At 38.9% G+C, this 24,372-nt stretch overlaps 1 protein-coding gene across 11 annotated transcripts in view; it reads right to left on the bottom strand.

Annotated features, from left to right (window-relative positions):
- Positions 1–24,372, bottom strand: part of Kif21a (kinesin family member 21A) — a 149,414-nt gene that overhangs the window by 103,725 nt on the left and 21,317 nt on the right. The window lies entirely within an intron of this gene.

Raw genomic sequence — 24,372 nt, 5'->3', positions numbered from 1 at the left:
AGCCTTAAGCAGTTATACTAAGGAGCTTCCACTCAGCATGTCAGTTTGTGAGTACACTGCATCTTGATCAATGCTACTCCTTCCATCATTCATCCCTATCTCTCCTGATACACAATTTGTGATTTCAGGTCTTAACATCTCCTTCCTGTACTCTCTCCATGTACTTTACTTTCATTTAGGGCACTATGCTCTCTCCCACATGCACTTCAATTTGTGTCTTAGGGAACTGCAAATAAATGTATAATTCCTTGTTTTGGATATTTTATCTAACATCATTCTTCTAACCTGATAGATTCTTAGGAGGATGAGAAAAGGAAGATTATGAGAGCTATTCAAAGGTTAAAAAAAAAAACCAAAATCAACAGCCACAACAAAAAAAGCACATGTATCCTCTCTCTCAGGTGTGTAATCCCCTCACTGTACAATCTTTACTAAGTGTGAGTCTCCAGATCATTCCTACTACATTTTCATATAAGTAAAACAGTCTAAGTGAGAACCTTTAAAAGAAATTATATTTTGTATATAAGGTGTACAACAAGTTATAAGATACTCAAAAAATAATTATTAGATTTACTTCTCTTAAAGGTGGCTCTTGATGAAAAGACTAAAACTTTTTCTCTCTCTCTTTCTTTTCTTTTTTTTTTTTTTTGGTGCCACTCTTGGGGTTTGAACTTAGAGCCTGAGCAGTACCCCTGAGATTTTTGTGCTCAAGGCTAGTGCTCTACCACTTGAACCACAACTCTGCTTCCAGCTTTATTGGTAGTTAATTGGAAATAAGAGTTTCCTGGGCTTTCCTGCTCAGGCTGCCTTTGAATCACAATCCTCAGATCTCAGCCTCCCAAGTAGCTAGGATTATAGACATGAGCCACCAGCACCTGGCTTAAAACTGTTGTTTTTGGGGTTTTTTAATAACATAAAGAAAACTTAAGACTTAAATTTTGTTCCATCAAAAAGTTGTAGTAGACATTGATTAAAATGCACTATACCCATAACTGACAAGTTAAATTGAAACCTCATCAGACATCTACTTAGATATTTTTAGAAATTATAGGAAAGAGAATATAAATAAATAAAATAAATTTCATTTCTATTATTCCAAAAGACAACTGAAGTCAGATCATTTTAGTGTCTAATCTATACAAGTTATTCAATAAAAACTAGCTGTTTGGTTGCTTTACAGGAGAAGAAAACATATGTCAGAACTGAATTATTTGATTAATGGTATTGACTAGAGGGATGATGATACCTGTCAATCATCAAACACATATATATGAGCTGGGCGCTGGTGGCTCACGCCTGTAATCCTAGCTACTCAGGAGGCTGAGATCTGAGGATCGCGGTTCAAAGCCAACCCGGGCAGGAAAGACCGCGAGACTCCTATCTCCAATAAACCACCAGAAAACCGGAAGTGGCGCTGTAGCTCAAGTGGTAGAGCGCTCGCCTTGAGCTGAAGAGCTGAGGGACAGCGCCCAGGCCCAGAGTTCAAGCCCCACGACCGACCAAAAAAAAAAAAAAAAAAAACAAAACACATATATATGTATATTCAATATATAACAGCATAGATATCTCAATATATCACTATATATACTTCATATAGATAGATATGTCAATTATTTTATTATTTTTATTCTGTACCACAGTCTTAGAGAACATATATTATTTTATCTATTTTACAGTGAGAAGAGTAATACACAGACAATGAGGTGCCAGAAGAAACCAGAATTCAAGCAAGTCAGGAATCAGCTTCTTCCAAACCTCTGAGGATTCCCAGGGTCCCGCTTCCTGCCTGGTCACAGCCCTCACAATAGTGGTAACAATGTGATCATTGCACATGGGTATTCACAATTACAATAACTGAGTGTAATGACTATAGTGGAGTCAAGATAGAAGGTATTGTCAGAATCTCAGTGTAACCCACAGGGATCTCACCACTGCCACAGAATGAGGAAGTAGAGTGTGATTCAAAGTGGTAGAGTGCTAGCCTTGAGCAAAAGCGCTCAGGGACAGCACCCAGGCCCTGAGTTCAAGCTCTATGATCGACAAAAGGAAAAGAAAAAAGAAACAGAATGGGAGGATAAACTAGTACCTCAACCAAGTTGCTTCCTGACCTTGAATAGAGTCCCCCCAACAAGCTGTACTAACAAGGAATTTCAGATCTACTTGGTTTTTAGTGGCCATTGACAAAAGTGTGGGTCCTGAGAGATTCTTTCAAACATCATCAGATTTTTTTTTTCCAGTTCTTGGGTTCAGATAGCTGGAATTCATTTGACAAAAAAAGATACTGATATAGGGCATTGTGGTATTAAGGTTTGCTTAAGATGTAAAACATGACTTTGGTTCCCAGAGTATGACAATTTATTTGGAGGAACAAGTCTATATAGTACATATTAAATCTATAACAATCTAAAATGGAAAGGAGAGAACGAGACAGGAGGGAGAAGGGGGAGAGGAGAAAAGGGGAAAGAAAAAAGAGGGGAGAGGAGGAGAGAAGAGGGAAGGAAAAAGGAGAAAGGGGAGGGGGGAGGGGAACAGGAAAAAAAACAAGAGAGGGAGAAGAGAGGAAAAAAGGTGAGGACAAAGAAGGGGAGGGGAAGGGAGAAGGCTCCAGGCTAGCTTTAAACCATGATCTTCAGATCTGTCTCCTGAGTAGCTAGGATTATGGTATGAGCCACCAGTGTGCAGTTCACTTACACACCTTTAATCAATCACTGATGCATATGAGCACATAAAGCACAGTGGATAGACCAAAAAAAAAGTGCTTGCAACCAGACTCCCCAGCTCTGGACAAGGAAGGGGTTGGATGCACTGTACACTAGTACTCAAGATAGTCAAGGACTGAGAGAAAGCAGCACCATCAGCTCTGTGTGTGTGTGTGTGTGTGTGTGTGTGTGTGTGTGTGTGTGTGTGTGTGTGTGTGTGTATGTGTGTGTGTGTGTGTGTGTGTGTTGGGGGGGAGGACAGCGGGAGGCAGGGGGGAGATAGAAGAACTATACTAAAAGAACCTGCAGGGGCTGGGGAAGATGGCTCAGTGGTAGAGCGCTTGCCTTGCATGCCTGAGGCCCTGAGTTCGATTCCTCAGCACCACATAAGCAAAAAGAAAAAAGCCAGAAGTGGCGCTGTGGCTCAAGTGGTAGAGTGCTAGCCTTGAGCTGAAGAGCTGAGGGACAGCACCCAGGCCCAGAGTTCAGGCCCCACGACTGGAAAAAAAAAAAAGAACCGGCAATGCCTGCTGACCCCTTCACTTGGCTCAGCCTTACCTGAAGGTAGGGCTGAGGCCCTGGCACCACCCAAGAGCTGCAGTAGTCTGGCACCAGATGGGGTCTAACTAGAGGCCTGGCCCACAGAACCACCCACCACTTTCAGACTCAAATGAAGGTCTGCTTCATGAAGTTGCAGATCCAGCTGCCCAGCTATGCCCTCAAGCAGCAGAAACCTAGGAGGGCAGTTGACAAGTGCTAACCAATGAAGAGAATACAGGAACATATTATTTCCCTTTCCTCCTTCCAGCAGATGGGCTTTTGTATATGTGTGTTTTGTTTTGTCAGTACAGAAGCTTGAATGTAGGGACTAGGCACTGTCTCTTAGCTTTCGCCACAAAGGCTGGAACTCTACCATTTGAGCCACAGCTTCCGGCTTTTTTGGTGGTTCATTGGAGATTAGAGTCTCCAATGGGCTAGCTTTGGGTTGGCTTTGAACTGCAATCCTCAGACCTCAGCCTGAGTACAATTGACTGTTTTTAAATGAGTAATGCCATGTGGCTTCTACAGAGGGACCCCTGACTTAGTTGTGATTTTTTTTTTTGCAGTTGTTGTTTTTGGCTTTTGATTTTTTGTTGTTGTTGTTGCTGCTGATCCTGGGGCTTGAACTCAGGGCCTGGGCACTGTTCCTGAGCTTTTTTTACTCAAAGCTAGTGCCCTACCACTTAGCGCTACAGCGCCACTTCCAGTTTTCTGGCAGTTGATTAAAGATAAGAGTCTCTAGGACTTTCCCTGTCTCTGTTGTCCTGGAAATCTGAGCTAAGATAACTAACTGAAGCATTAAACTAACTGAAGCATTTTTTGATACTTTGCCTACAAGACTGAGAGAGAAAGAGAATTAAAGCTATAACTCACTAGGCCTGCATGGGAATGAGGAGAAAGGGAATTAATATAGGTCAAGCATATGCAATGGGCTTGGCACTCTACTAGGTTTTCATGTTATTTCATGTTTGTCATTTCAATCTCCCAATGAGCCATCTAACTCTGTTGGGAAGAACAAGGAAACAGTGAGAGCTTTCCACTTGTCTAATTGCCAAACTCAGCACAAGGATCCCAACTTGGATTTAGTGGTATAGCTGGCCAGATCAATTCAGGCATATTCCAGAGCTTAAGTATCTAACAATACTAAATCAATCTGCAGGAATTCCATTAGTGCTCCTCATTTTGAATGGTTGGTTTCATCTCTTTTTTTTTCCAAGTCACCATTCAGATGCTAATCTGGGCCAGCCAGAGCCAGGCAAGCAGTGCCTTTTTCTAGGCCAATTCTTCAGTGAGTTTGGCAGCGCTTGCCAGACAGATGTCATTTTATGTCAAATATTGGAGTGTTTTTCTACTGATCTTTGTGAAGAAAATCTGCTGGAGTTTAGCTTGCTTAAACTTCATTTTCTTTTAGTAGACCTTCAAAGAAATGACCTGTGTTCCCACTGGGCAAGCTCCTCATTGGGCCAACCCCCTTACTGCTTTTGGCAAAGCTCCTAACAAATAACCAGACAAATTAAATCACTGGTCTTTGTTTTTGTTAATTTTGCTACTTGCATATTTGTTTTACCAACTAGCAGATATGATGGTATGCAACATTTACAAAAGCCACCAAGATTCCACAGAGTTCAATCATATTTATATAATGCATACCATTTGCTTAATATTACTTTACACTGGTTAAACGAAGATCTTAGAGCCAGGTACCAGTGGTTCATGCTTGTTCAGGAGGCTAAGATACAAGGATCTCAGTTCAAAACCAGCCTAGACAGGAAAGTCCATGAGACTCACCTCCAATTAACAACCAAAAAGCTGGAACTGTGGCTCAAAAGTAGTAGAGCTCTAGTATTGAGCAAAAGAAAATCAAGGACAGGCCCTCAGTTCAAACTCTAGAAAAGACACAAAAATAAATTAATAAAGAAATAAATAAATAAACAGGTCCATGCTTAGCAGTTGTGAGAAGCAAAAACAAAAGGCAAGAGTTTATTTTCACAGTTTGCAATGCAAAGAATACACACATGTTCCTTTATAAACAAAAGATGAAATACCACAGAAAGGTGGAAATTTAAAGGGACTAGTAATTATTTTAAAAAAAACTCACTGTGGAAGGCGGTTTGGAAATTCTTTCAAGAACTAAAAAATATAACTACCCTATTGTAGGGCACATGGGCAGCAAAGATGGTGCTGAGAGGGAGTTGAGTAGGCAGAGCCCCATTTGCCTTACGATCAGTGCGTAACCTTGGAAGCTTAGGTGCATGATACATGCCACCCGCTCTTTTTGGCTTTAAAAAGGGCTGCTCTGTGTTAATAAACGAGTTTCATCCTGCTTGACTTGATTCCCCGCTGCGTCTGATTGTCTCCCGGGCTGAGGGAGGCTGGGGAATGGCGAGCGCCGCACTTGCCTTTCCTCGGACCCATCCGTCTTTCTTGGGACTGACGAAGACCCAACACCCTATGATCCAGAGATACCACTCTTGGACATTTATCCAAAAGATTACAAATCAGGGTACAACAAAGACACTTGCGCATCCACCTTCAGTGTTACACTATTCACCATAGCCCAGTTACAGAAACAACTCAGATGTCCTTTGATGGATCAATGGATCAAGAAAATGTCATGCGCGCGCGCACACACACACACACACACACACACACACATGCACACACTCCACAAAGTTTTACCCATCTATCCAAAAGAATATTAAGTCATTTGCAGAAAAATTGATGAATCTGGGGGAAACTATGTAAAGTGAAATAAATCAGGTTCAGAGACACAAAGGACACATTTTTCTCTCAGATGTAGAAGTCAGATCTAAATTATACACACATACACACACACACACACACACACACACACACACACACACACATATGCCAGGTCACATGTTAAGTGAAGTATGGTATCAGCAGAAGATTCTAATGGTATAAATTCTTTGAGCAACTAACTTGCAGTTCAGCAAAATGAATACCAGGAAGCTGGAGCTTGCGGCATGGGAGAGGTGGCAGAGGTTAGGAGGAGGAGGGCAGATGAAGTGAGAGAGGAAAGTAAGTGAATACAGTCATAATGCTCAATGCACATTTGTAAAAATGAAATCAAGTAACTTGAGGGGATGGATAGGCTGGAAGAAACGGGGAAGAATGACGGAAGTGGTGACAATGACCAAGATGTACTGTAATTATAAGCTGATAATTGAAGTGAAACCCCTTTGTTCAACTACTTAAGGATAATGCAAAGTAAATATTTTATAGAAGAAAACTGGAATACTTTAAAAGTTTGCCAAACTTGAGGGAACAAAGTATAACTAGATTAATGGGAAGAAAGGAAGGAAAGAAGGAAGGAAGGGAGGAAGGAAGGAAAGGAAAGGAAGGAAGGGAGGGAAGAAGAAAGGAAGAAAGGACAGAAGGAGGGAAAGAAAACCAATAAAGATCAGACAGCACATTAAGAAAGAAAAAAACAGAATCTTTACACAGAAGAACTGCAAGCCAAGCACTGGTGGTTCACACCTATAATCCTAGCCACTCAGGAGGCTGAGATCTGAGGATCATGGTTCAAAGCCAACCTGGGCAGGAAAGTCCATGAGACTCTTACCTCCAATAAACCATTGAGAAAACTGGATATGGTGCTGTGGCTCAAGTGGTAGAGCACTAGCCTTGAGCTGAAGAGCTGAGCCCAGGCTTTTCAAATCCCACGACTAACCAAAAAAAAAAAAAAAAAAAAAAAAAAAGATATTTAACCAATTGCCTTTTGTCTTTTTAAAAAGACAAATTTATAAAGCATTTCTTAGACTGAAAAAGGCTTTTGGCAAAATTTTGATGTACCAGCTATTAAAGGGTATTCACAATAAAATGATATCAGCAACAGTAAAAGTCAATTCCCATGTTTCTACAGATACTCAGGGCAAACTCAAAGTGCAGCCAGAAAGAACTTGAGCATGCATGGGAGGAGCTCTTGGCTAAGCCCCAAAAGCTGAATGAAAGCCAGTGCTCAGACTATGAATTAAAGGCATGCCTTTAAATTCTTCCCAAATACTTTTCAAGAAAAAGTGTTTCAACAGACACATATCTTCAAAAAGAGAAGACCAGTACTGGTAATGAATATATTTACCTATATATCTCTCTGTATAGAGATATATAGGAGGGGCTGGGAAGGTGGCTCAGTGGTAGAGCGTTTGCCTTGCATGCCTGAGGCCCTGGGTTCGATTCCTCAGCACCACATAAGCAAAAAGAAAAAGCCGGAAGTGGCGCTGTGGCTCAAGTGGTAGAGTGCTAGCCTTGAGCTGAAGAGCTGAGGGACAGCGCCCAGGCCCAGAGTTCAGGCCCCATAACCGGACCCAAAAAAAAAAAAGAGAGAAAGATAGGAGAACTATACAAATATATGAAAATCCATTTACCAAGAAAGCTTCAGTTGAATCATTGGTTCAAAGGTGCCTAGCACTGGTGGTTCACACGCATAATCCTAGCTACTCAGAAGGCTGAGATCTGAAGATCGTGGTTCAGAAAGGCCAGCCTGGGCAGACAAATCAGTGAGACTCTAATCTCTCATTAACCAGTAAAAAGCTGAGAGTGAAGACTAGAGGGATTGAGAGAGGGAGGGAGGGAGGAAAGAAGGAAAGGAGGGAGGGAGAGAGGGAGAGAGGTTTTCATCCCTACTTGAAAAATCAAGAGAACTATAATGAGCCTTTCCCACTTCAAGACATGAATACACAACAAATCCTCCATTTTGATACCAAATTCTAAAGATCCTTCACATATCATGCATTTGTTCATCCAAGATTTGTCAGAGTACCTGTATATCCTGACAAACCAAGAGACAAGGCAATGAGAAAATGAAAATATGTAAAACATGATCCATATCCTTACGGAATTCACTGTCTAAAGTTCCTAAGATAAAGCATATATACTCTAAATAGGGGATGGGTGGGGTTGGGAGAGATGAGGAGAATGATGGATGAGGCAACATTGATCAAGATACATTGTACTTAAAAAAATTTCTCGACTGATGCTTACACACATATGGGCACTGACACAAACACACACCTATACGCACACATATAATCCGCACATGTGGCTATGTGTGTATGTCTATGTATATGCATTCAGACATGGTTTGCTATCATACAAAAAGCACTGGCCTGTGTGTCATGACTCATGTTTTAATAAAGCTCAGATGCGTATTGACTACGTGACCTAGGGCAGGTCATTCAATTCTTGACTCCCATAATTCCTAATCTATCAAATGAGGACAATAATACCTGTTTTACCAACCTCACAGGATTGCTGTGAAGATAAAATAGCAGCAGATGTAATCATGTCTAACAAGCTACAGAACGCTATACAAAAAGTACAGTGTTATTATAATCTAACACATGAGAACACATTATTTGAACTTTAAAAGGCTATTAAATAAAACAATCTCCATCTAATAGCCAAGTTTTGCTCGCTCTCTCTCTCTCTCTCCCTTTTTTTTTTTTTGTTTGCTTGCTTTTGGATGGGTCCTAGGGCTTGAACTCAGGGCCTTGGAGCTTTTTGCTCAAGGCTTGTACTCTCCACTTTTGGCTTTTTGATAGCTGGAGATAAGAGTCTTTCTTGCTGGGGCTGATGTCAAACTGTGAGCCTCAGATCTCAGCTTCCTGGTAAGCTAGAATTACATGTGTAAGGCAAATTTTGCTTCTTTTAAGCCACTGGGTACTCAAGAGTCTGAGATCTAAGGATCTCTGTTCAAAGCCAGTCTAGGCAGGAAAATTTCTAAGTCTCTTATGCCAACCAGCAAAAAGCCAGAAGTGGAGCTGTGGCTCAAATCTTGAATGAAAAAGCTCAGGGACAGCACCCAGACCCTGAGTTCAAGCCCCACACCATCACCAACAAAACACACATACACAAAAATAAACAAAAAAACAAAACTCATAGGAGTTTAATCAAGTCCAAGCCCCAATACCAGTGGACTTGATAAAAATTAAATTAATGCTGAACTGATATTGAGGTACTGTTAAAGAAATGGCAGCTGGAGAAAGTTTCTCAAAGAGCCCGACCAGTCCTAACCACTTTATTAAGCATATGGATTCATAAGGGGAAACTTCTAGACGAGCTAGTTTGAAAATCCACATATTTACCAGGCACCCACAAGATTCTAAAATGTAAGCCCCACTGACTTATTGTGAAAACTTACTAACAAGTTAAGACCAGAAAGAAAAAAAAATAACAACAACTTGTCAGGAGGGGGGATATAATCACATGAAAATGTTATTGCTTTCTTAGCAACTTTAAAAATATTTTTAATTAAGAGAGGATAACCTGTTTTAGTTACCTGTTTTAATACTACTTAAGCAAAGCTACCTCAAGTAGTAGTAAAGTTTTGCTACCTTAAGTAGTACTAAAAATAAAGAGTTGTTACTTTTTTCATAACTTAGAAAAAGCACACCCAAAAAGCAGTTAGGAAATATGTAATAGGCATCTGGCTATTACACATAAATATTCTCCTTTACCTTGGGTTAATGCCATTTAGCACAAATGATATCTACTCATTGTAATAAAATAGGGTCAACATGCTTCAAGACACAGACAGAAAAGTAAAAATTTATAATCAATAGTCCTGGAAGCAATTTTTCAATAATTTAATAGTAAATGTGATTATGACATGTTCTTATGTTGAGTTTTATATACAACCTCTATTAAGAAAATGATAGAACTCTAAAAGTTACTTATCTTGGAAAACACATCAGTTATGCTTTTATATTATTTCATAAATATTGATAATATTCCAAATATTATATGATTCCTCACTCAAGCAACATAAATCTCAAACGTACAGTGCTATATTTTCCCTGTTGAAGGTGAATTTTCCTAAGGGATTTTCTCCCCACTTGGCCTTACCTTAAGGATTTTTACTTTTCCAATTAAAAAAATAGTTGGTAGCCATGAAAATTCATAATGGAGAATGTACAGATATTTGTGGTAATACTGACTGTTATCCTTAAGAGATTAATTAGAAAATGGTATACAATTTTATGAAGTGTTTACCAAAATAACTGCAACCTTTTTAAGAATGTTTTATTTTTTTCTAATTCTTATGTAAAACAAGTATAAGCACTTATCTAAGCTGCAACCATCTAATGCAACTACAAAATATTTAAATAATATTAGTCAAATAAAACATGTTTGAAAAGTTCCATAGTTTCTTAAGTATTCCTTACATTAACATTTAAGAAACAAAAAACCTACACATACTTTTTCCTTTACAGCTACTTTATAAAAGTGTATATAAAGTTCCAAAACAAATTACTAAAAAAAAATCCCACATTATTGTTGTATGTTTCTTATGAACAGACGTTCCTCTGTTTGAAGCAGAGGGCTGCCTGTTCACTGAGATGACTAAAACCAGACTGGGTCATTCTTAACCAGGCCATAAGGAAAAAATACGTAATTGAATAATAACAAATGCACTCAGGAATAGACAAAATAGCAAGAGGACAGTTATAAACCCAACATTATATATGTGATTAACGTATCATTTTGCATTCAAAAAAATCCCTTCTTTAGTTCATACAAAACATATGAACTAAGACTGGGAAGGTGGCTCAGTGGTAGAATGCTTGCCTTGTATACAAAACATATGCACTCATGTTTAAGTCAAAGGAAACAAAAATCACTCAAGACCTGTAAATTTTAACAGAAACTTAAAAGCTATAGAACATATTCTATGTTTGGTTGGTTGGTTGGTTTTTGAGAGGTTTTTGTTTGTTTGTTTTTTTGTATGCCAGTAAGTACTAATACTTGAACTTAGATCCTGAGCAGAGTCCCTTAGCATTTTTGCTCAAGGCTAATGCTCTTGAGCCACTTGAGCCACTACTCTACTTCCAAGTTTTGGTGGTTATTTTGAGATAAGTATCTCATGGACTTTTCTGTCTAAGCTGGCTTGGATCTACCATGATACTCAGATCTCAGCCTTGTGAGTAGCTAATATTACAGATGTGAACCACCAGTGCCTGGTACATTTTGTTTTGTTTTGTTTTGTTTTTATTAAAAAAAAACTATTATTCCACTTCTATCCATACACCCTGACCATCATCAGCATCTATATCAGCAGCAGCAGCAGCATTTTCTTGTTTCAACACTTAAGCCTTTTCTTTGTATTATACCTCATTTAAAATAACTATGGGTTGAGTTGAGAGGGGTAGGTGAAAATATTGAAAGGGTCACACTGAATAAGATGCACACCATTCATAAACTGTTTTTTTAAATGGCAACTCCTTTGTACAATGACTTAAGGATAATAAAAGAAAAAACAAGTGTGATTATATTATCTTCAGAGGCACCCAACTCTTCCCCTACAGTAAGTAGAGTCAACAGATTAGGAATACAAGGTCATGAATTTTAAAAGCACAGCACTAAAACTAGAGATGCTAAATTCCATTTTCATTTGCACTTGTTTTAATACCAAATCAATGTTCACATCTCATTAAAACCATCATATTGTCCTAGTGTTTACTCCCTCCTCAGAATGAGAGAAGTTTTGTGGTCCAGGTAAGCCATTGGCATTTATCTTTTGCTCAGCTGTGTATCACAAAAGTTGACAGGTAGATTTAAGAAGACTGTTGTCCTCCTTTCTTCTTAAATTATTTCATTCCTTCTCAAGAATGTTGGGCTCCCTGCCTGTCTTTTTCTCTCTACAATCCCTATGTTAAATTTATGAATCCAAAGTTGGGTGCTGATGGCTCATTATTTGTAATCCTAGCTACTCAGAAGTCTGAGATCTGAAGATAATGGTGCTAAGCCAGCCTGGCCAGACAAATCCATGAGTCTTACTTCTAATTAACCAAAAAAGCCAGAAGTGGAGGTGTGGCTCAACTGGTAGATCACCAGCCATGAATGGAAAAGCCAAGGGACAGCTCCCAGGCCCTGAGTTCAAGCCCTGTACTGGCACAAAACTAATTAATTGAATAACTAATGATCACAAAAATAAGATGGCCCTCAGCCCTAGCCAAAAAAAAAAAAAAAAGTATTAGATTCAAAGGCAATTCACTTACCCATTGTTCAAAATAACAAATTTGCTGTTTCTATTCCAATTCCTCCAGACTTTCTCATAACTAACTTCTTTTTTTTTTAACTTCAAAGAGAAGCATAAACTGTCAAAATGAAACTTGATCACCCCATACCCCAGTCTATTGTGCTAGCTATCCATACTGTTAAGGTAATTGCACAGTCCTTGCTCCAAGCAAAAGTCAGTCTTACCAGACTGGTGGCTCATGCCTGTTATCCTAATTAGATTGAGATCTGAAGATCCTGGCTAAAAGCAAGCATGGGCAGAAAAGTCCCTGAGATTCTTATCTCCAACGGATCAGTAAAGTCAGAAGCAGAGTTGTGGATCAACTGGTAGAGCACCAGCCCTCAGCCCTGAGTGAACAAAGCTAAGGAAAAGTTCAAGTGCAAGGCCCTTAATTCAAGCCCCAGTACTGGCAAATAAATAAATAAATAAATAAATAAATAAATAAATAAATAAATAAATAAATAAATAAATAAATAAATGTCAATCTCTTTACTTTTGGGCTACATTCCATCACATTTGTCATCTGCTTGGAAACTTAACCTGCTGAAGCACTTGCATATGCTAGAATTCTTCCTTTCCTAGCAAATTATTCACAAAATATAAGCATTCTTTCAGCCAGGAGCCAATGGCTCATGCCTGTAATCCTAGCTACTCAGGAGGCTGAGATCTTGCCAGCCCAGGCAAGAAAGTTGGTGGGACTCTTATCTCCAATAAACCACTCAGAAAACCAGAAGTGGTGCTGTGGCTCAAGTGGTAGAGTGCTCGCCTTGAGCTGAAGAGCTGAGGGACAGCATCCAGGCCCAGAGTTCAAGCCCCACGACAAAAAAAAGAAAAAAAAAGCATTCTTTCACCAGGCACCAGTGGCTCACATTTGTAATACTATCTGCTCAAGAGGCTGAGATCTGAGGATCAGTCCAGGCAGGAAAGTCCCATGAAACTCATATCCCCAATTAACCACAAAAAAAAAAAAGCTGGAAGTGAAGCTGTGGCTTAAGTAATGGCGGACTAGCCTTGAGCACAAAAGTTCAGGGACAGGGTCCAGGCCCCGGGACCTGCACAAGGGGAAAAAAAGTATTCTTTATACCTCAGATTCCTCATTTTACACCGAGGATAAATGTGTACCTACTTCATAGAGTTACTATGAAGATTGGTATAATTATTATTATCATCACACTTTTTTTTTGGGGGGGGGGTCCGGTCGTGGACCTGAACTCTGGGCCTGGGCGCTGTCCCTCAGCTCTTCAGTTCAAGGCTAGCACTCTACCACTTGAGCCACAGTGCCACTTCCGGCTTTTTTCTTTTTGCTTATGTGGTGCTGAGGAATCAAACCCAGGGCCTCATGCATGCAAGGCAAGCACTCTACCACTGAGCCACCTTCCCAGTCCCCCACACTTTTAAATCTATCCCTTAGCCTCACATTCCCCCTTCTAACAAACACATTTCTCTAATCTTCTTTAAAACATGTACTGTTTTTACTGTCTCTATTTCCTCATTCTCTCTTGAATCTCCTTTGCTCAGGCATTTGTCTTTACCAATCCCTGAAAACCCACTATCAAAAGACAATTAGGGATTGTCATGCAACTAAATCCAGTAATCTACTCTCAGTCCTCATTAACAGCCAACACACACAGAACACTTACTATGAAGCCAAACGTACTCATTTAGTCCTCACAATAACTGAAGGATAGATGCTGTAATTATCTAAATTTAGAAAAGACGAAAGCAAGGCATCTACAGGTGAAGTAACTTGTTCAAAGTTACAGAGTTTACTCAATCTCTCAGCGAGTTCTACAGAAAACCCCATAATTTGCTTTATTATGAAGTTATTTTAACAAATACTATCCTACTCAATTCCTTCAGAAGCAATAAGCTGGTATCCCATTATACTATTTACAGTAACTTTTCAGTTACTGTAAATGCCCTACTGTGGGGGGAAAAAATTATACTATTTATCTTTTACACATTGTATTAATGTAAGATCAATGACAAGAAGACATGAATACAGGAAAATATAGCAAATAATAAGAAAATAAACAAGACAATAAAAACAAATCAGTGGATGACCTAAATATTAGTTAACTAATAAAGATTTCTGAAATAACTATTACAAGGGCAGAATGTGCATATTAGTGATAGTGTACTTAGCTATATATAAGACTCTGGGTTCAATCCCCATTTTTTTACACATGCAAAAATGTGTAAATAAAATAACTCTTACAAATACACTGAAAATGTACAAAAATAAAAGAGAATTTCAAAAGAAAATGTATGAATCTAGAAAATTAATTAAATGAGTATTCTAAGAAGAAAAAATACAGTATCTAAAATTGAGATCTCAGAATAGCTTGGACAATGCTCAAAAACAAATCAGTAGAAAATATCCAGGGCTGGGAAGGTGGCTCAGTGGTGGAGCACTTACCTTGCATGCCTGAGGCCCTGGGTTCGATTCCTCAGCACCACATAAGCAAAGAGAAAAAAAAAGCCGGAAGTGACGCTGTGGCTCAAGTGGTAGAGCGCTAGCCTTGAGCTGAAGAGCTGAGGGACAGCGCCCAGGCCCAGAGTTCAGGCCCCATGACAGGACCCCCCCCAAAAAGAAAGAAAGAAAGAAAGAAAATATCCATTCTAAAGCACAGAAAAAAATATAATAATAACTGAGAAGAAAACAGGAGCATATGGGAGCTGTGGGACTCTCTTAGCATGTTACCTACATATAACAAGAAATGAGAGAAGCAGACACTGGTAGCTCTTCCTAGCTACTCAGAAGGCTGAGATCTGAGGATCATGGTTGTAAGCCAGCCCAGGCAGGAAAGTCTGTGACTCTTATCTCCAATTAACCAGTTGAAAACCAGAAGTGGTGCCATAGCTCAAGCGGTACAGTGCCAGTCTTGGAGCAAAAGAGCTTAGGGACAGCACCCAGCCTCGAGTTCAAGCCCCAAAACTTACAAAAAGAAAAGAAAGCAAAGGGACAGAAGCAGTATTTCAAAGGCTAGAAGTGAAGAGATTTTTTTCTAAGACTGATGAAAGAAATAAGCTCAGAAATTTAAGAAACTTAATGAGCCTTAAAAACTAGAATGAGTTAAATATTTAAAGACACAGAATATTTCATCCTGAAAGGAAGATTATAATAGATATATCACACTTCCCTCTTAAAAACCCACACAAAAGAAACTCTGTCCTAATCCTTGGAACCCAAGAATACAAAACTGTATAGTCCCAAAAACTTTGCAAACATGACTACAGCAAAGATTTTGAGATAAGAAAATTACCCTGCATATCCCTTTGGTTCTGATCCAATCACAAAAATCCTTCTAAGAGAAAAGATAATGCAAATATTAAGGGTAATGTTCAACTAGTTTTAAAGATGAAAGCAAGGGTATGTGCAATTATTTCAGTACTGGGGAAAGGAAAAAGTATTCTAGAATTCCTTTCAGTACTTGGTTTTAGGCCAAAGGAAACTTATTTTGGACTTCCAACCTCCAGAACTAAAAGAATAGTACTGTTGCAAGTCAGTAACGTATTACTACTACAATAGTGGGACATTAATATAAGAACCTATAAAACAAAAATAAATAATAATCCCAAGTTTATCTCTACTCAATAATATGGCTACAACTCTAAAAGCAAACACTGACAGAGCAAACAAACAAAATAAAATCACTGAGTCCATTATATTTGGAAAATTTAACATTTCTTTCAGAAACTAATAAAGCAGGAGACAAAAAAAATCATGGGCTGGGAAGTTGGCTCAGTAGTAGAGTGCTTGCCTCACATGCATGAGGCCCTGGGTTCGATTCCTCAGCACCACCTAAGCAGAAAAAGCCAGAAGTGGTACTGTGGCTCAAGTGGCAGGGCACTAGCCTTAAGCTGAAGAGCTGAGGGGCAGGCCCAGAGTTCAGGCCTCATGACCGACCAAAAAAAAAAAAAAAAAAAAAAAAAAAATCAGTGGACAGCACAGATGGTTCATGCCTGTAACCCTAGCTACGCAGGAGGCTACTTAGGAGGCTGAGATCACAATTCAAAGCCAGTCTGGGCAGGGAAGTATATGACCCTTTTATCTCTAACCACCAAGGAGTCAGAAGTAGAGCTGTAGCACAAGTGGTAGAGCACCAGCCTTGAGTGAAAAAGCTAAGGGACAGTGGCCAGACCCTAAATTCAAGCCCATTACTGCGCACACGCGCACACGCACACGTGCACTCGCACGCACACACGCACACACACACACACACACACACACACACACACACACACACACCAGTAACATATAGATTTAGTCAATACTATTAGCTATCTTGACCTAATTGACATTTGATAAAAAAATAAAATCAAACACTGTGAAACACATACTCTTCATAACGTTTACCAAGGCAGATCATATGCTAGGTTATAAAACAAGCCTCAACAAATACAGAGGGCTGACTAAAGTGAAACTAGAAATAAACAGAAATAACAAAGCAAAACAAAATCCATTTGCTGGTTCACAAATAAGGAAATTATAGAGCTATCTCCCTCTCTTTCCACCATCCCAAAGTTGTCATACCCTGGAGGCAAGTGGGGAAAGGTAAGGAAGGAGGGAGGGAAAGGAAAGAAGGAAGAGAATGCTTCTCACTTCTCAGAAAAATAACTCTTTCAGAATCAGCTTTGTCTTTGATCCTGCTCCTCTTGTTCCTAAAGTCTTTGTTTTCCTTTCTATTCCCTGCCTCTCATTCTTCAGAGCCTGCTTTAACCCTACTTTTGCCATAAAGTAATTCCTACTTACTTTTTATCTATGATGATCTGGCCTTAATCTCAACTTCTAGTCCAGATGTTGTCCATACCTGGGATTGGGTGCCAAATACCTCAACTTTGAAGTATTACCTAAACATTGCATAAGGTTATACACTAATTATTCAGATGGAATGTCAGCTATTTAATGACACAACTTATATCCTTACAACCTTGCTATTCAAGGATCAGCATCAACTGAAAAGCATGTTCCTCTCCAGACTTACTATAGTAAAATATTCAAGTTTTTATTTTGTCTTGTTTTGTTTTTTGCTGGTACTGAGACTTGAACTCAAGGTCGAAGCATTGTCTCTTAGTTTTTTGGCTCAAGGCTGAAGCTCTACCACTTAAGCCACACTTCAACTTCCAGCTTTTTTTCTGATTAATTGGAGATAAAAAGCCTCATGGCCTTTCTGCCCAGGCTTGTTTCAAACTGCAATCCTCAGATCTCAGCCTCCAGAGTAGCTAGGATTACAGACATGAGTCATTGGTACCTGGCTTACACAAGATAGTTCAATGTTGCTAATAATGATTCATGATGACAAATAAAAACCAAGATGCTAGGTTAAGCCTCCTCTGCCATATATTTCCTTAATTAGTTTCCTATAACTAGAGGAATAGCAAATTCCTACTTCCAAACTGCCTCATTACCACCTTAGGCCCTCAAGATACATTCAATTTTGCTCAAACTAGTTCTAGATTTTTAATAAAATTTATATAACTTACCAGAGTTCTGAAAAACTATCATACTTATAAAAACTTGAAAAATTAATTGAAAACAAAGAAACATAAATTGACCCTCCTACCATTTAGGAAAACCTATATAGATAGATGCTTTGAAATTCTAAGTTGCAAGCAAGGATTTTTCATCAGTCTTTTAGGTCCAATCATAATTACCTCTCTGAACTTCATCTTTTAACACAAATGAAAATGACATTTTAGAAGGTGTCATAAAGAATAAATAAAATAACTGTAGTAGTTGCACGTATTTGCTTTCTGTTTAAACAGATAAATTTTATCTTATATTGCATGTCCAGTTTCACCCCCATTTTGGAAACAATTAGTCGATTCTTCTCTCTAACCTTACCTAGCCAATGCTATTCCACTTAAACAAAACAGCAACACCTAATCCTGAGTCTCTTTGACCAGGCAGAAAACTTTTCAAAGAGGTTTCTTGAGGACACAGAGAATGTGTGCCAAGACAGACACCAACTATTCACACCTTGTTTCTTTATTCCAAGAAACCAAGCTGATTTCTGACAGATATCATTTTGAAAACCTACAAGGACTCACTAATTCAAATTATTTCAAGAATGATTGTTGGTCCAGCACAAGTGGCTCATGCCTGTAAACTTAGCCATTTAGGAGTTGGAAAGGAAAGGCCATCACAGTTTGAGGCCAACCCGGGCAGAAAAGTTCACCAGACTCCCTTTCCAAACTAAACAGCAAATAGCCAGGCTATATGTGTGACTCATTTCATAGAAGGCCATCCTAACAAGCCTTGAGAGTTCAGAACCCCTTATCTCCAAAAATAAATAAACTGATTTGTGAAATAGGAGTTTTAAAAATAAACATATTATGAGAAATAAAAAATGTTCAGATACACTTTTCTTTTTTTTTTTTTGTCATAATGATAAAAAACAAAACAAAATATCCAATGAAGGTAGGCACAGTGACTCATGCCTGTAATCCTACCTACTCAGGAGGCTGAGATCTAAGACTAACAGGTCAAAGTCAGGCTAATCAGGAAAGTCTGTGAGATTTTTTTTCATTTTTTTTTCTTTTTGCTTATGTGGTGCTGAGGAATCGAACCCAGGGCCTCAGGCATGCAAGGCAAGCGCTCTACCACTGAGCCACCTTCCCAGCCCCTGTGAGATTTTTATCACCAATTAAGCACCAAAAAAGCCAGAAGTGGAGAAGTGGCTCAAATAGTAAAGTGCTAGCCTTGAGCAAAAAAAAGCTGAGAGATGGTTCCCAGGCCCTGAGTTCAAGCCCCCAGGATACACACACACACACACACCACACACACACACACACACACACATATAATAAAATGAGACATACAGACTCAGAGCTATATTAAAGTGTGTTTAGCTGATAAAATTATTTTCTTTTAGGGATATGTATATCTAATATTAGAATTAAATTCTAATAAATAAGATCAACAAAATATCATTAAATAATGGGCTAGGAATGTGGCTTAGTGGTAAAGTGCTTGCCTAGCATGCATGAAACCCTGGATTTGATTTTTCAGTACCACATAAACAGAAAAGGCTAGAAGTGGCGCTGTGGCTCAAGTGGTACAGTGCTATCCTTGAGCAAAAGAAAAGAAGCAGCTCAGGGACAGTGCCCAGGCCCTGAGTTCAAGCCCCAGGACTGGCCGAGAGAGAGAGAGAGAGAGAGAGAGAGAGAGAGAGAGAGAGAGAGAGAGAGAGAGAGAGAGAGAGAGAGAGAGAGAGAGAGAGAGAGAGAACCTGACATTAATAAAGCTTTCTACACTAATACCCACAAAATGATCAGAAACACACTGTATGGATTGATTTCACAAAAGGTTCAAAGGTTGCCAGGTGCCGGTGGCTCACGACTGTAATCCTAGCTACTGAGGAGGCTGAGGTCTGAGGATCACGGTTCAAAGCCAGCCCGGGCAGAAAAGTGTGTAAGATTCTTATCTCCAAGTAACCACCAGAACACCGGAAGTGGTGCTGTGGCTCAAGCGGTAGACCTCTCGCCTTGAGCTGAAGAGCGGAGAGATAGTGCCCAAACCCAGAGTTCAAGCCCCACGACCAACCCAAAAAAAAAGGTTCAAAGTTACACTAGTTCATTATTTATTTAATATATATTTGATGCTGAGGATGGAACCTGGGGCCTTACACATGCTGTGTCCACTATACCACTGAGCTATCTCCCAGCTCTGTACTCTAATTAAAATAAAGCTCTACTATGTAAGAAATCTAAAAGAACATTCACATGGTTTGTATTAACAAATTGAGCACAATCTTAATAAAATACCTAACATTTTATACCATCTAAAACCCTGGCAGAGTATTGACAGCATAGTTAAGTTACCTTCTTCAAAATAAAAGGTACACAGACTTGATGTTTTCTTTTCCTTTTGTCTATTAGTGGAAACATTCAAAATTATTGCAATTGATGATTTAGACATAACTCTTCCTGTTGGTAAAAACAGTAATATGTTTCACCGAAAAGTATATTTTACACTCTCTCTCTCTCTCTCTCTCTCTCTCTCTCTCTCTCTCTCTCTCTCTCTCTCTCTCTCTCTCTCTCTCTCTCTCTCTCTCTCTCTCTTTTTCCTCCCACAGTTTATTCAATAACAAAGAATAACTCAAATGTCCATGAGACCATTAGCTGTTATTATCTTACTATCACCAATAGCTGGTTGTCAAAAAGTCTAGCTGATTTGATTGGCACTTAGGTACTAAAAACAGTTGAAAATCACTTTCAAATACAAACATCAACAGCTCCTAAAGAACTTGACTCAGGCTTCCCAAACATCTGAACACTTGAAAGACCAAATAGTCCACTGGTGACTTGTGATGTAATCCTAGCTACTCAGGGGGCTGAGATCTGAGGATCTTGATTCAAAGCCAGCCTGGACAGATAAATCTGAGAGACTCTAATCTCTAATTAACCAGCAAAAAGCCAGGAGTGGAGGTGCTGTTCAAGTGGCAGAACACCACCCTTCAGTGGTGTTCTTGCCACAAGCAAGAGCATGTGGCCTGAGTTCAAGATCCATCACTCACAAATATACAAAAACAAAGTCCCACAGGTCTCAACAACTGCAGGATCTCAGCAGCACCATACTATATGTAGAAATATATTTGTGCCGGCAGATCAGACTTTATAGGAACCGAAGTAAGCAGCACATACCAGAATCTCACATGAAGCTAAGTAGCAGGCAGAATTCTGAGCACATGTACAATCACACACAACCAGCCACAGGCAGATAATATCAGCAGCTATCAGGGACTGGACACAAAGATGTATTTTGATGGATAACAAAAACTCATGGTCAATCAACAAATACATATTAAAGGCTTCTTATGAATTAATCACTGTCCTGAAGACTGAGAAGCTAAGTATTAATAAAGATTGTTTACTATAGAGAAGGGTCTATGTTCAAAAGTATATGAATACAAGTGTTGTTTTGTTGTTGATGTTAGTTCAAGGGAATGTTGAATGATGAACTAAGCGGTAAACACAGGCTGTAACTAAGACACTGGGATCAACAAGACAGTACAGATTATTGGAATAGCAATACAAGGCAGGGTCAAAAGTTCAGTTCCTGGAATCAAGCCATTGAAGGGCCAAGAAGAAAGGCTGAATTCATTCAGCAAAATAAGTTTATGCTTATACTAAGCACAAGAAAAGAAAAAATAAAAAAGACAAGACAATGCTGACCTTCTGATCCTCTGAAGCTTCACGTTAGTTTTTAAGGACAGACTCTGTCTAGACTGTAGGGTAATGAGAAACCTGCCAAGCATTAGATGGCTTAATTTCAAATGGTAGGGGTATAGAGAGGTAAGTAGGCAAGAAAGATCAGCAGACATGCACACAAAAAAAAGATAGTTAAGGAAAAAATAATCTCATACCAGAAGTGGTGCTGTGACTCAAGTAGCAGAACACTTGCCTTGAGCTGAAGAGCTGAGGGACAGCATCCAAGCCCGGAGTTCAAGCCCCACAACCAACAAATAATAATAATAATAATAATAATAGGATACCAATTTAGAATTAGAGGCTGCCTAAAAAATAGGCAGAAGAGAATCCCTGTTCTTCTAGTTACTATTTTCAGATGTTCTCCATCTATTTTGTCATTTTTAAAACAGGAGTAAGTTAACTAAAAGACTCAGAAAATGAAATGGGAGGGTTCATTCTCTAAACTACAAAGAGTTACACAAATGTTAGTTATTTCTATCATTAGTTAACAGAGTGAAGCAGACAGTCAGACATTAAATAATAAAGGCCAGACTAGAATGAAGGCAATGAAAATGGTAAGAAGTTGTGTAAGAAGAAAATTGCAAGATTATATATAAAATATATCACTTGTCAAATACACATTGAAAGATCTGGCTAACAATCAGGGGGTACATCAGAAGGAAATTTTTTTATCATAAAATCAGGAAGGATGAAAGATATGACAGCACTAAATTTCAAAAAAAATAAAACTATTAAATACAGCCAGGTACCATGGTTCACACCTGTCATTCTAGCTGTTCCAGGGGCTAAGATCTGAAGATGTCGGTTCAAAGCTAGCCAGGCAGGAAAATCCAAGAGTCTCTTATCTGCAATTAACCAACAACAAGCAGTAAATACAGCTGTAGTTCAAGTGGTAGAGCACCAGCTATGACAAAGCTGGAAGAGATACTGTGGCTCAAGTGGTAAAGCACTAGCCTCGAGCTGAAGAGCTGAGGGACAGCGCCCAGACCCAGAGTTCAAGCCCCATGACAAAAAAAAAAAAAAAAGAGTGACAAAGCTAAGGGGAAAGTACCCTGAATTCAAGTCCCAGTATGAATACATACACACACATACACACACACAAAGTAAGTACAAATATAACATCTTTTTTTAAAAGTATAACAAGAAGAAATTGCAGAGGTCAAGGAGTTCTGATAGGCTGTCTGTGGAAGGCTGAAGACTGTCTGTGGAATATTCATGCCCAGCCTCCCAAATACTATAAATCTAAAGCCTCAATTTCTTTTTTATTTTTTTGCAATAGAGGTATATTTTAAGTTAGGTTGATCGCCTTTATGACATTCCTGATGGTTCTTTATATCTGAGGTATGTTATTTTGTACAAATGTCTGTATCTGAATTCTTTTGTCTAAGATCAGAGATCAAAATCTTTTATTTATTCAATAAGTGTTACACACAAGTTATACATTAAAAGATACATATCAGAATTGGTGGCAGCTTTAATCAATTCAAAAATAACCCAAAACAGAATGCAAACAATAGGTGGATCTTATTTTTTATCTAATCTGCTATTCTTCTTTTGATTGGAGAATTGAGTCCATTAATATTTAGGGTTATTATACAGCAAAATGTGTCATGTTTCCTGACTTTTTTTTTTTTTTTTTGTCGGTCATGGGGCTTGAACTCTGGGCCTGGGCTCTGTCCCTCAGATCTTCAGCTCAAGGCAAGCACTCTACCACTTAAGCCGCAGCACCACTTCTAGTTTTCTAAGTGGTTTGTTGGAGGTAAGAGTCACACCAACGTTCCTGCCTGGGCTGGCTTTGAACTGGGATCCTTCAGATCCGAGCCTCCTGAGTAGCTAGGATTACAGGCATGAGCCACTGGCGCCTGGCCTACTTGCAATTTTTTTTTTTTTTTTTTTTTGGTTAGTCGTGGGGCTCGAACTCTAGGCCTGGGCGCTTGCTGTCTCTGACTGAGCTCTTCAGCTTAAGGCTAGCGCGCTACCACTTGAGCCACAATGCCACTTCCGGCTTTTTCTGTTAATGTAGTGCTGAGGAATCGAACCCAGGGCCTCATGCATGCAAGGCAAGCACTCTACAGCTGAGCTACCTTCCTAGCCCCTTCTTCTAGCAATTTTTGTCTGATATGTTCTTTTGATTTTGATTGCTTTCTTCAGATTATATTACTCCCTTTAGAATTCTTTGTAATGCTGGTTTAGTTGTCACAAATTCCTTTAATGTTTGTATGTAATGGAAAGTTACAGTTTCACCATCTAATATAAATGATAATTTCACTGGACAGATGAGTTTGGATTGGCAGTTGTTGATCCTCAGTGCTTGGATTATACCATTCCAGGCTCTCTTTGCATTGAGGGTTTGTGTGGAGAGGTCTGCAGTGATTCTGATTTTCTTTTCATTACAATATACCTCCTTGTTTAGTTTTGCAGCATTTAAAATCAGTTCCTTACTATTCATGGCTGATGTCTGGCAATTGCTTAGACTTCATTAAACTTTCTTCTATTTTTTTTTTATTCCAGATGAGTAATGAAAACACATGAGCTGACTATTTCTTAACCAGTACGGGAATAGTTATCAGAGACTTCTTTATGTTATTTTGCAATGTAGAGAGACAATAAGGAAAAGGTATTGCTTCCTTTTAAGTTATGTTTTAGAAAGGCTATGGCACAAAACACCTAACTTTATTAATGCTGGATATTATGGTCAGATCTTGGGAATAATCATAACAATCATTAGCAGTATACATCATTGAGATACCATTGTCATTCCAGCATAAAATAATTTAAATCCTGAAGTAGAAGACCACCAAATAACAATGATATAGACTATAACAATACATGTGTACCACAAACAGAATGACAAGTTCTACCATTTCAACCATACTG

The sequence above is a fragment of the Dipodomys merriami genome, unplaced genomic scaffold (genome assembly GCF_024711535.1).
Source record: "Dipodomys merriami isolate MVZ:Mamm:240054 unplaced genomic scaffold, mDipMer1.0.p SCAF_10, whole genome shotgun sequence".
Classification (NCBI taxonomy): domain Eukaryota; kingdom Metazoa; phylum Chordata; class Mammalia; order Rodentia; family Heteromyidae; genus Dipodomys; species Dipodomys merriami.
This window is presented reverse-complemented; position numbering and strand designations above follow the sequence as displayed.